Source organism: Larus michahellis, chromosome Z (assembly GCF_964199755.1).
Source record: "Larus michahellis chromosome Z, bLarMic1.1, whole genome shotgun sequence".
Taxonomy (NCBI): domain Eukaryota; kingdom Metazoa; phylum Chordata; class Aves; order Charadriiformes; family Laridae; genus Larus; species Larus michahellis.
In genome coordinates, this window is record NC_133930.1 from 22,405,721 (window position 1) to 22,419,142 (window position 13,422).

The following is a 13,422-nucleotide window of genomic DNA, read 5'->3' on the forward strand; positions in this document are numbered from 1 at the left end:
AGATCGTCATCTTGGGAGCACCTTCATGAGAGATGAGTTTCATCTCGGAAGCTGTCAGTTCATCAACCCCACATCTGCTTTAGGATACATGTGCTCCCACATTGGCAGTGCTGATTTCACTCCTTTCTCTGCTAAGGGTTCTTAGGGTGGCTAATCCATCTGCACGTACCCATGTTTGGCAAGATTAATATCATCCCACACCTCTGACCTCAGAGAAACCTGTCCAATCCTTACGTCTATAAGTTAATAGAAAAGAGGAAAGAAAATGTTTACAGAATTTTCATTTACAAGTACAGAAGAAAGCAGTGTGTGCCATGGCTGTTGCAGAAGACTTCTTTAGTAGGGTAGTCCTCAGCACTCTAAAAATTCTTAACATAAAACTGATTCAAAGCCTGTTTAAGACAGTGTGAGATTTTAATTTTGAAAGGGTCTGGATTGAAGTCACAGGTGGGAATTACTAAACAACTGGACCAGAAAGAAAGATTCGGGTGGAAAAGGATGTGCTCCTGATGAGAGAGGAGAGAGGTATATGGAGGCTGCTCCAGAGCACCAGAGCAACCAGGGTAGGAGGCTCATGTTTGAGAAAGAACAGATCAGAGGGAACAGAGTGGGGAAGTTGCAGGAGCAGAGCTTGGTCACGCTGCTTCAGTGGAGATGGGAAGGTCTTGCTATGGCCAGCCTGGGATCTTGTGGGATTATTCACCACCTCCTTCCTCAAAAAAGGCCAATGAAAATCTGGAGGGCTGTGGTTAGCCATCATTTTCCTTCAGATTCCCCCAGTCCCACCTAACTTCACTGAGTTTTGCAGGTGAGTTGGACACAGGGGAAGTGGGGAAAACAGAATTCCTGGCAGCCTGTTTTTCCTGAGTCTGCTGTTTTTCAGGGCATGACCAGGTACTCCATGCTCATACACCCTACCTATGATACCTTCAGTTGAACGTCCCTGCCCAAATGCAGATCTCATGGTTTACAGGATTTTAAGGGATTGGGCTTGCTCCATGAGAGTCAAAAAAGCATGACCTCCATGCCCTGAATGGCTCGATGAGGTGGCTTGTCTGCAAATCAGTCCTTCAGGTATGTCCTCCTGCTTATCACATTTCCTTGACTTGTACTTTAGGTAGGATGAAATAAACTTGGTCATGAAATCTTGCAGTTTGTGCCCTGTGCACTGATGGCAGACGATGCTTTTTAATGGATTCAGCCTTCCTTCACAGCAGGGTCAGTAGAAAAAAAAAAAAATCACCTGTATCATGAATTATATATGTAAACCTTTAGTTTATAACAGTTTGTTTAGAGCAGGATGCTGGAGAGAGGATTGCAAATTTCCCCAGCCTGAAGAAGGTGGGTTTGTAATGATTAGGACAGCTCTCCCTAGAGCCTGCTTCTGCATGCATGGAGCGAAATGACTGTCTCGTTCTAAGGAAAAGGGCATGAGGAAGAAGGAAGATTTAATAATTTTGTGCCAAGTCTTAAGGCAGGAGCGAGACAGCAAGAGGCTGACAGTGATGTTTTCATTTCACAGGCAGATGGAAGCTTCCTTGGTCTCCTAACTCAAAATATTGAGGTTTCATTTGGTTAAGGTGGTATCTACCTCTTTAATAGGACTGTGACTCAGAGAGCAGGTGACGACTGCTTTGCTCTGTGTATAGAACTATAATCCTTCTCAATTATCAAAGACATAAATTACTATTATTTCCTTACCAGATTGAACATCTTCCTTAAATATGTGAAAGAAAAATTGTAGGTTGTCTGGTGAATTTTCCTCTCGGAAAAACTGCCTTTTCTTAATATACAAGTTCAATGAAAGTTCAAAAGTTTATCAGTGCAAAGACAGTATTCTAATAATTTATCTGCCAGCTTCTCAGCTCTTATTTTGATACTTTGAATTAGGAGACATTTTTGTACTGCCTTCATGTAAAAGCAATCAAACAGCACTTTTCACAGGCCTATCACAATACCTATTGATCATAATCAAACTACACACAGCATTAGTTTTAGAGGGCTCCTGTGTAGGACAATTTGTCAATCACCAGAGAAAACGGATGCTGACATTGCAGGACGCTGTTTTCCTCCACCAATATAACTCCATCAGATTTCACCCTATGAGGAACTGCCATGAGGCAAGGAGTTTGCAGGTAAATCAGGTGTTTCCACACTTCCTGGGCTCAGTAACCCTCGTTCACAGGGTAATACAAGGACTACTGGATGTAGTCTCAGCGCTGTTGGTAGTATTGTTAACAGCCTGCTCCGGAAAAGTGAGATGTCAGAGAGCGGGAAAGAACAAAGTGCCTACGTCCATGAAGTGGGGTAAAATAAAGAGTAGTTCAGAATTACTCTCAGGTTGTTCTAAGTTCCTGAAAAATGGTGAAATAAATAACACAAGCCAGTTTTAAACACCTAGGAGAAAACATGGTGAGTAGAAGCAAGCACAGATTTGCCAGGAATAAACAATGCCAGTCAGTGGAACACCACTTGATAAACAGTTTTCAGGCAGAGAAACAGGAGTGATCCATTATTGTGATTTTAGCTAGATTTTCATGCTAGGTCATATGCCTTTTTCCTAACCTAACCTGGACGAGGCAGCCCCTAAGATGGGTGCAATATTATCTGGGTGACAAGAAACAGCCAGGATGTACTGCTCAAAAAAGTTGTAGGTGACAAGTTTCTGCAGGAGTCAGTCCTTGGTCCAGCTGCCTTCAATATTTTCAATGTCAATCTATATGGGGGAAAATAAAGTATGCTTATTAAGTTTTCAAAAGGGACATCATTGGCACTGACCACAGATAATTTGGAAGATAAAAATAGAATTAAAAATTATCCTGACCGCTGGGGAAGATGCTGTGAAAAAGCAGAGTGTTGATAATGTAAAATGTAAGGTACTATTCTTGTAAAGGCTTCATCAAATAAACATAAGATAGAGACCAGCTGGCAAAATACAGGTTCTTCATGAAACTATCGGAGGACCATTGTGAATCATGAGCTGAGGAAGAGGAAATACTTGCAAAACCAGCAAAGTTACAGTAGTGTAAACAGAAACTTAAGACGTGTGAGAAACCCTTCCGCTCTGTTCAGCCCCAGTGAGCCCAAACTGCCTGCACAGCTGCAGGGCTGTGCCCTGTTTTGGGTGATGTCTTTTGAAAAACATGAGGATCAACAGCAGAAAGTCCAGAGGAGACCACTAAAACTGACCAGGAGACTAGAAAGGAAGTGAACAAACATTCTGGGGTTATTTTAGCCTACGTGGCAGAGGATAGAGGGAGGAATCAACCCTAACAAATACAGCAATGCAGAATCGCATAAGGGGATGATTTGTCTTCCACATCCATGGTGACCAAGACAAATCTTAGGCTTGAGATGGAGCTATTTAAATTCAGGTGAGACACTAGGAAAAGCCTGCTCCTGGGAAAGATAATGAAGGACCGGAACAGACAGACTGACCTATAGGGAAGGTCATCCCAGAAAAGGATGCATGACTGTGTGTCCTGCACACTCCCTGTAGGCTGCTGGCTGGTGGACTTGTACGCTTAGAGTGAGGAGAAAGGTGTCACATAGTGCCAGCAGCTACTTCATAAACAAAAAACCAGCAGAATTTCCATTTTAATCCTAATTATATTCCTTCCACCCCTGTCCTTACTGATCTTAACCTTGACAGGTTTTCATAATGCCAGGTCTAGCCCGTCTACAAAATCTGAGAAAAATTAGACACAGTTTCCTGAAATGGAGTTTTTAAAAAACTAAATCTGATTGAAAGCCATACCCAGAGAATAGGTAAGAATTTTATTGGTGAAACATTCACTGCATTTCTTGAGCCGTGACTTAATACCTGGGACCAAAATTTATTCACTTATGCAAATTTTAGTGGTTTTTTTTTTGCCAAGAAAGACATTGACGTGAGGATGACAAGTACAGCATGATGGATGGCTGAAAGACACCTGAACTTTGGGATTTTATTGGGAAGGGATTGCTCGTTTGATTGTTTGTGAAGTAAACTTCTAGGTTTTTATCATGCAAAAACAAAGCTCAGAGTACAAATTGTTCAGTCTGGAGGGACATCTGCAGTCCTAGGAGGAGTCTTTCTAAAATCCCTCAAGATACTCTTTCACAGCTCATCTATAACCAACACCTTTTCTCAGGACAGATGTCTTGGAGTGAACTCAGCAGAGTCATGCTGCTGCAGACTTTGGGTAAATGAGAGGCGTGTGACTTGCATTTCTTTCTGACTCATAAGTCAACGGAAAAGATTTTAATGTGCTTGCAGTATATGGCTCCCCCAAATGGAGTGTGAATTACGTTACTTTCTATATGGCCACCCAACTGTGGAACACTCTTCACAGTGACAATTATAAATCAAAAAGAAATGCATTTTTAAACAGGTTGCTCAGTTTGAAGCATGGTAACTTGTCACACCTTCCAGACTAGTACTGGAAATGTGAACAAAGTAGGCACCGCTCCCTGGTTCAGTATTGGTATATGGTATAATAAATACTGCCATTTAGTGTGGAAAAAAGTCCGTTCATTTTTATCATATGCAGTAACATGGAACAACATTATGTAGCAAGTTCACTGCCTCTGACCTCATGCTTGCTAAATGGCATCCATAAATACTGAACATGCCTGTGACATATTTTTGGTATCTCAGATTACACATTTCTAGAGTTTAGGGAATGCCTGACCAGGGGTGAACTTCTCTGGCACATCATCTTTTTTCCAGAACATATTGTTCTTGGATCTATCCCAAAAGACACACAGGGATGGTCCAATATTTCTGTGGACAGTCTTTTTCTTTTACTTAGGCAGTTCAACTTTTTTTTTGGATGCAAAACTAATCCTTAACAAAATCATCATCTAAACCTGTTCATTGTTTAGTGGACACGTCTCAAGAAAAATAAAGAATGTTCTAGAAAAATCTAATTAATTCTAGTAAGACCAGACAATGTTCAGTCAACCTGTTTGTTTTCGGTATTTCTTAATCCTTCCTATTCATTGTTATTCAGATTTTGCATGAAATGCCAAAACACACTTAAGAACATTCCTTTTCTGTGTCTCTTATTAATTTATTACTATTTTCTGAAGGCACCGTCCTGTTATCTTTGAAGATAATTAAAAACTCCCCTTGGCTTCGATATCAGCAGAAATTTACCCTAAGTGAGCAGTTTTGTCTGTTGGAAATTGTTTATTTCTTAAAGTGCTTAGCCCTGTGAGTTACTGAATGTCTCCTAGCAAGGCCAGGCAACATTCAGCTTCTGCCTATGTCCGTGGGGGCTGAGAGCACTGAGTAACTTGCAGTACTCCACCAAAATTAACAGAGGGAAGTAATTTCAAGTAAAGTGTAAAACGTGAAGTAACATCTTCTCTGGCATCTGTATATTTTTATCACAGTATATAACCTGGATTCTGTGTGGAAATTATACCTTTTCAGCTATAACAACTTCTTCCAAAGTTTAGACAAATTCTTACACTGAGAAATGTTTGCCACATTCTGTTCATGCTCATAAGGTCGTGACTAAGATAAATAGATTTTAGAGAAACAGTAGAGTGGGAGTATGTGGGAGGAATTTCATATTACTAGCTCATTTTTTAGCAGATAGAATTTTAAAAGCTTGCTGAATTTTGTGCTTTATTCCATTAGAAGGGAATATAACAATGGTTCCTATAGAATATACATCCTTATAGAATAGGACAATTTAATGTGGTATGAAATGAAATATATCATGGCAAGCTACTGAATAACATCTGAGGGAAACAACTTTAAATCTTGACATTTAGAAGCATGGCAAATGGATGTTGATGGCGACAAGACTTTAAATAACTTTAAAAGGGTGTAAGACTTGGCCCAGTTTCTCTCTGAGTTAGTGACAGGACTCCCAGTGCATGTTAATGAGAACTGGATGAGGCACCAAGTCCTGAAGTCTTTATTTGGTGTACCATAAATCCCCACTCTGGCACAACTCAGCTGGAACCGTGTCCTGGGCTGCCTGTGCCTCCACCGAGAGTCTGCCTCTCCCACCGACCTCCGCCAGGTTGCTTCAGAGACTTGTGGTGGAGCCAAAGCAAAACTATTTTGTGTGCGTTTCAGCTACAATAATAGATTTCTTTCGGGGAAGGTGAAGATCATGTTTGGAAGCCCAGAGTAAGTTCTCGTCCAATGAGATTTCCACAGGAGGGAGCATGGGTAGTGACTGTAAGTGAGAATGGACAAGGAAGAAACAGGGCATCCAGCTGATGAGTTTGGACCTTTTCCCCAAGGTTTATCAGTCATACAAGCATAATCTGATCCATAGACAAGCATATCTCTTGCATAGGAACAAACAGTCCAAAGTGTGAGCTCTTGAGGGACAGCAAGAGATGAACTTCAGCAAATAACAGAAACATGACAGCCTCAGTGCAGGAGTCAAGGAGAGGAGCCAAGGAGAAGTCCCAGGCTGAGGAATGCTGAAGGTGTTATCAACAGCCATAGAAATCAAACCGTAAGAAAGGGCTCAACAGAAAAGATTAAGAGGTTTTTATATGTCACCATCTTCTGTTGACTTGATCTCATCTTCCCTTTTCACTGCATCCTGTTGTGAAAGAGTAAAGCTGGATTTGTGACATGACTGTAATATCCAGAAGTCTGAATATTACAGTCACAGCATAATGACTTTACTGGAGAATGAACTCAGGAAGAAAGCTGTTATTCTGGACCAAATATCTATCTGAATCACAAAAGCAATAGAAACAGATCTACAAGGAAATTACATTTTTTTAACACGTGATCTGTTTTGCCAGGACTAGACCTTTTCCAGCCCTTTGAATTGTATGAACTGGTTTCCTTAGGCGCCCTTGGGACCAAAAATCCAGTGCTAGGCACGGACTCAAAACTTGTGCTTTTCCTATGGCTGCAGGTAGGGGTCCTTTACAAGCCCAATCCCATGTGCAATGTGTTGCACATTTATCTTTGTTTCTCAGTTGGGCTGTCTCATTAACCCTGCTCTTCTCTCCTGTGTGCTTGACAACACCTCCAGACTTCCTCAGCCTGGGACTTCTCCTTGACGGTAGCAGTTGCAAAGGGAACGCCTGAGATGCTCCTTTGCAGTCATCTGGAGAGTCTTGGGGTGCTCTCGGGATGAAGTCTCATTGCCCTATGCCCAGGAACTAGCCGTGCAGAGCAGCCCATCCACCGAGCCCCTGTGATGGCTAATGTGGCTTGGGCACTGCTGTTTGCATTGGGAAGCTGAAAAGAGGGAGGGTTTCCAGAGATACCCTGACACCGAAGTGACTCTTCCAAGCATGGTGCCTGGTCCCTCTCTTCCCTTGGGCACGAGCAAGACAAGCAGGGTCATAATGTTGGTTTATAGACCCAATGAAGACATTTAACAAGGAAAAAATGGTTTGCTGTCTAGTGCTACTTATGTGCCAGTGTCAAGTCCTACTCACGAGCTGGGGTTAAATGTTTGCCCAAGTAATCTGGAGATACACCCAACCTGCATTTACTGCAACACTTGAGGGTGTTGAACCCACACATGCTATTTCTGCTTTCAACCTCCTGTGCCTTTAACTGGGATGCCTGCATTCATTCTGAGATCACTAAGCAAGAATACCTGTCAAAAAGTAATGAATATTTGCCAAGCAACCGTGTTAATCGCCTCATTTCAGTCTGCTTGTATATTTACAGCAACGTGACTGCATGGCGTGCCTCGCTTGGTATTCATGCGAAAAGTTGCATGAGCCACGGGGAGAATGGCAAAACCGCCCAGGAAGCCCTGGGAAGAGCTGCAGCGTGGGAAGGACAGCACACCGTGACACCTGGCAGCAGGTGGCAGGGGCTGCCAGGAGGCTGGTTTCCTCTCCAGAGGGGCTGTGTTGGTGTGCGTTGGCTTTGTTTGGTTAATTAGACAGGTGCTGCACCTTCATGTCATAGATGGTGGTGACTCACTTTAAAGGACGGGTTGAGAAGTCAGGAAAAGGACAGAATAAAGAAAATCCACGGCAGGATGTCTGCCGTGCTCCGTCTCCTCTGCATTTAACTGAAGTTTTTTAATCCTGGTGTTGAGCTGTTCCTTCACATGTTAATTTCAAATGCAGGCTCAGTGTTTTGAAGGGCACTTTGTAATGGTTTTATCCAGATTCAGATTATTTGCAATCCAGGGGGAAAGCATGCATTCTTTGCGAGACAAGTAGAAAAAATATCTGAACACAAATCAAAAGAATGATTACGGCGTGCACGGTCTGTACCCATTACCGAATCCCCAAGGCTCTTTCTGTTTGTTTAGGCGCTTTTTCTTCTGCTGCTTCTGGTTGGACTGGGTGTAAACTTAGCAATGAATAAGAACTGTTAAGATGGATAACATAAAAAGATGTGACATTCTTGAAAGATCCCATGTTTCAAACTTAGATTCAAGTGAAAGCTACCAAAGGAACACCTCCCAGTGGTCTCCAGTAGATCTTTCTTCAGCACATCAGAGGTTTGCGTATCCATCTGTCATAGGGTGTGTTTCTGATCTCATTTCAATCCCACGCAAACTCAGATTCACTGTGTAATGAAAAATGGCATTTGCACAAAGTGGAGAGAAAAAGCATTGTTTCTACAGCATATTATGTTTTACACTGCTCATGAGACGGCATTTCATATCCTGTAAAAAAACATTATCTGTAACTCACTGTGCATGCTAGAAAAAGCAATATTATGGCTTTAAAAGAGAAGTCTTGTTTCTGAAAACACTTTCTCTCTCATGTTTCCCTACCCACAAAGTAACCTGTGTTTATAAGCAAATCCACCCAACCCCCTAATAATGACCTAGAGTAAACATCTCACTTGCACCACTTTCAAGCTCCTCTTTGTTTAGGCATGAATTGTTCATTTTTATGTCTTCTGTATACTGCCTAAAGGAAAGACAAATGATACAAGGAATGTTTTACATTATCAGTTGTGGCAGAGGTTATGCCTGTGTTTATCTGATTCTCTTTTATTGCATTAGAAATGGAAAGATAAACTGCCAGGCATACAATGGTCATTAATTTCAGGGCACATTTTCACATTGGATTTTTAATTTAAAATGTATTAGATGCAAGATAGCCAGTTGTCAAGGCTCCTAGTCATTTGCAAAACCTGTGGCAAACTCATGTAATAAAAAAAAATCTTCCTAATATCAGTGCTCAACTCATTTTCAAATAAGAGTGCCTACTCCATTTGCATCAGAAAACACCTATTTCCCTGCCTGCCCAATTTCACAGGTCCTTCAGCTGTGGCAGTTTTGGAGTGTCCCATCTCACCGAGCACACCCTCTGCTGTGTTTGGTACCCAGTGCCAAAGAAAACGGAAACATCGAAACCTGTTAAAAGTGAGACTACACAGGGCAGGGGGGAGGAAGAGAAGGGCATGGAGGATACGTTCCTGCAAAATACCTGTGTATCTGAGCGCACCCTCCGTGTTTGCTGCGATTTTCTGTCTTGGGAGAGCTTGATAAAATCAACACAGAACTTTGAAGGAGAAAAAAAAATAACACAGAGAGTATGTGTTTTTTTTTCGTTCTGGGCTCAGGATTTTTTTGCTGCTTGACAGGACTCACTGTTATATACGCTGCTTACTTTATCTGAAAGCATAGTTGAAGCTCCAAACATAAACCTACCAACGAAGCAACTTGCTGCCTTGCTTTTCAGCTCTGGATCTTCCAAACAACAGCCAGTTTTCAGAGTTTTCTGAGAAAAAAACACTAGAAAATTGTTTACCGCAGAGGCTGTGCCCCAGTATCACCCCAAGAGCTGAAGCACCATCACAGCTGTGGATGCCTAATGCTTCCTAGCAAAGGTACCAGTCTTCAGCCTTCCACGACTTTGCCATGGTGTGGTCTGGCATTTCTGTGCTTCCTTCTCCAGGAAGAAGAATTTTTTGAACTTTCATCAAAAAACATTCAGCAAGCACTGAGAATGCAGCTAGCAAACAAGAGGCAGTTTTGCTAACAGCCCTGTATTTTGTTTATTTTGTATCTTTGAAGGCCTCTTGTAGTCTGAAAATTGGCAAAGGAGTTGTCCAGTGACCAGGCAGGTGTCTCTTGCTGTTATCCTCATGGGGGACCACTAGCACGTGGCTAAATTATAACTCTGCAGGCTGATCTGCTGCATGCTGAAAAAATTAAGTGAGCTCTAGATCAAGCTTTTCCTCTCGCAGTTTTTGGTTTTTGAGAGCTGTTTTATATATAACTGAGAGAATGATACTTCAGGTAAATACCATCCTCCTGATCTAGCATGGAGAGGTGAGGATGGGGTTTGTGGGATGCCTTCATGTGCTCAGTTGCCAGCAGGTGAAGAACAACCTTTGAAGAGGCTGCCTTTTCCCAACAAGGTCTTTGCAATAATCTTGACTACTAAATTTCAAACCTGGCAAAACCTCCGACGATGCGGCATCTCCAGGGGACCGCTCCCAGAGTGCAAGGGGTGATTTTTTGCCTCCTCTGTGAGATCACCTCACTCCTCCCCACTAAGATGGGGGGAGGGATTACCTCATTTCTGCCTCTACAGAAGGAGATCGGTACTTTCTTTTCAACAGGTATTGTGCTTTCATTGCATATGCTCTGGGCGTTCCTGCTCCCCTGAAGGGTCTTCAGCTGGTGCCCATGGAGGCAAAGGGTGGGTGGTGGCAGAGACCCCAGGGACCCAGCGCTGGGTGTTACACAGCTGGGCTCTGCGCACTCTGCCCGGAGGAGAGAATGTAGCCAAGGTCGGCCAGGGGAGCTGTGGGGTGGGGTTTGAATGGCTTCCCTGGTTATTTTCTTGGTCCTTGTAGCTTGTGTGATGCAGCTGGGCATCTTCTGGTAGAAGGTAAGGTCTTTTGGTTCCAGCTTGAAAACATAGCAGGGCCCTGGAGTTAAATGGAGTGCAGAACACAGTGCAGGAGTTATGTGAGATGTAAACTCCAGGACACTAGAAGTTGTTGTGCGTTTACCTTTTTTGGGTCTTTCTGTGGCTGCACCAATCCTCACCAGCCCATCTGCACAGCTCTGTGGGAAGGAAAATGACAACAGGCTATTTGCAGGGCTGTATAGTTTTATCCTCAGCACCACTTCAGAATTACACTTCCCTGATGGTTATATCCCGCTATTGATTGACTCTAAATAGCAGTAGCCAAGTTCATGGTCTTTGATAAAATAAATCTTACTTAGGGGCTAATGTAAACAGAAAAGAAACCACATCCCTGCATTCAGGCCACAAAACAGCTAGCAGGTGGGGTGGGGGAAAGAAGATTGGAGTAATTTTATTTAACATTACCAAAAGTGCAAGCAGGTGAAAGTAAAATCAGTTACCTTGTTTTGCTTGCTGTTATTTGCCTGCTCCCAGTGAAGTACATGGGCAGGATGCTGTGCAGAGAGAAGAGGGGTGACTGTGAATAGGCAAAAAGCCATGCAGGGTTTCAGGGCTACCCACAGAGGAGAGAGGGGAATGACGTGAAGGAGCTGGAAGGGCAGAATTCTCATTTCCAGGTCCCTCTCTCTGTTTTACCACCTCCCTGTTCCCTGTCTGCAGGAGTGTGTCAGCAACTTGCTGCTACGTGGCACCTACCTGACAACACAGTATTGCTGCACCCCAGCTGTCTGTCTGGGGCTAACGAAGGCCACGACAGCAGTCCAATCAGAGCAGCGTGAAGACCAGTGCCTGCCACCTGCCCAGATATTTGACTTGCTGCCTGGACCAGTTTGGCATCCCCCACTGAACTCTGTGCTGACTTTCCCAGTACTTGACTGGGCTTACTGGGAGACAGCTTGGGTGTGCCTGAGCCACATAGCAGGGCCAGCACCCGGTGCAGCTGCTTGACTCCAGAGGAAAAACTGTGGCCAAAAAAAAAAGAAAAAAAAAGTCTGAAATAAAGTAACTACTGTAGCCACTTCCTTCCAGCCCTTAACCACCTTACTGTCTCCCAGGCTCCAAGGGTTTGCTTGTGAACTGAAGGATCCCTGTGACTGTAACCCCCTCCCCAAAAAGTGTTCTACCTGGGAGAGGGGTTCTGCTAAATTTGGTTGCCAGCCTTTACCTCCGTGTTCTCCCTCAGCTGACATTCAGGCAGTGCAGCGACAGCTGGGCTGGTGTTATCTCTGTCAGGCATCTAGAAAGCGGCAATTTCCCATCTGGAAAACTCACTCTTTCTCTGAACATTAAGGTGAAACTTCTTCAGTTTTTGGTGCCAGCTCACACTAAACAACTGCTCTTCTTTCTGAGCAAATATTTGGTGGTGAATAATTTATTTGATCATTGTGGCTTCCTTTCCTCCCCTCCTCTCTTGAAACCCAGAGTCCAGAATCCCAGAGCGATGTACCCCAGACAACTTGGTGTTCCGTGGTGGGAGGCACAGAGACAAGTCATTAAGCTGTAGAGGCAGATCCCCTGTCCCCTTCCAGAGATGAGTCCCACCATATTTATTTGCAGAGTAATGTTGGTCCATGTGAGACTGAACCTGGGTCCTCTTGGCAGCAAGCTGTAATCTTCTCCATACCCACCTTCCCCATCTCCTGCCCCACCATCTGCTGGTTCTAGCTGAACCAGGCAGGCTGTGTTTTCTCTCCTAGAGGCCTGGGTTTCAATGCTTTGCATCACTGCTGCATTCACCACAAAGATGACCATGCTTTAATAGGAGAGACGGCCATCCCTGTGCAGAGTTGGTGTGTTGGTGTGGGTTTATAAAGCAAGCTAAGGTCCTTTGGGAGGAGAGGCACCACGGAAATGGAAGATGATAATCATTATCACCATTAAACACACAAAGCAAAAAAATTAATATTTTCCCCTGTATAATAAAATCACTCTTTTGTGGCGGAGCGTTGCAGCACTTCTCACAAAGAACATAGCACTAATCAGTTTATTAGACAGTCGCAGGAGCAAGTGGGTAAGGAAGGGGCAGGGAGGGAGACTTTCTTTTGTCTCCTGCTTTGCTGGGAGGAGGGAAAGGCAGAGCCAGGGGGGAAAGGGAGGTAAGGAAGAGCTGTCCTCTTGATGAGCTTCATCAGTAGCTGTCCATCTATTAAAAGGAAAACGCCTGGAAATTGTGGTGAAAAGGTGCCCGGGTCCATATTCATCCTGAAGTACAGAAGGCCTGACTGTAGCTGTTCTTCTGTGTTTCCCCAGGGCAATAAAAGGCAGTGTGTTTCCTCCCAGGTGCCTGCGCTGCCTGGCAAGGCGCAGGAAAGGTGGGAGCACAGAGGAGAGGAGCGGCGGCTTCCTCGGCTTGTACCTCCCCAGCCCCGCATGCAGCGATGCGGGAGCTGAGGGAATTGGACTCTTTCTGCCAGCTTCAGCAGGCTTTGTGGTGGGTCCTACAAAAACACCTCTGAACATCAGATCCTAATTGTCTTGGGGCTTATTAGGCAAATGCATAGCTGAAAGTAAAAAATAAAGAACAGGAAAAAAAACAGAAAAAATGTTTCTCCTCCTTCCTACTGTTTCTTTCCCCACTCTCAAATT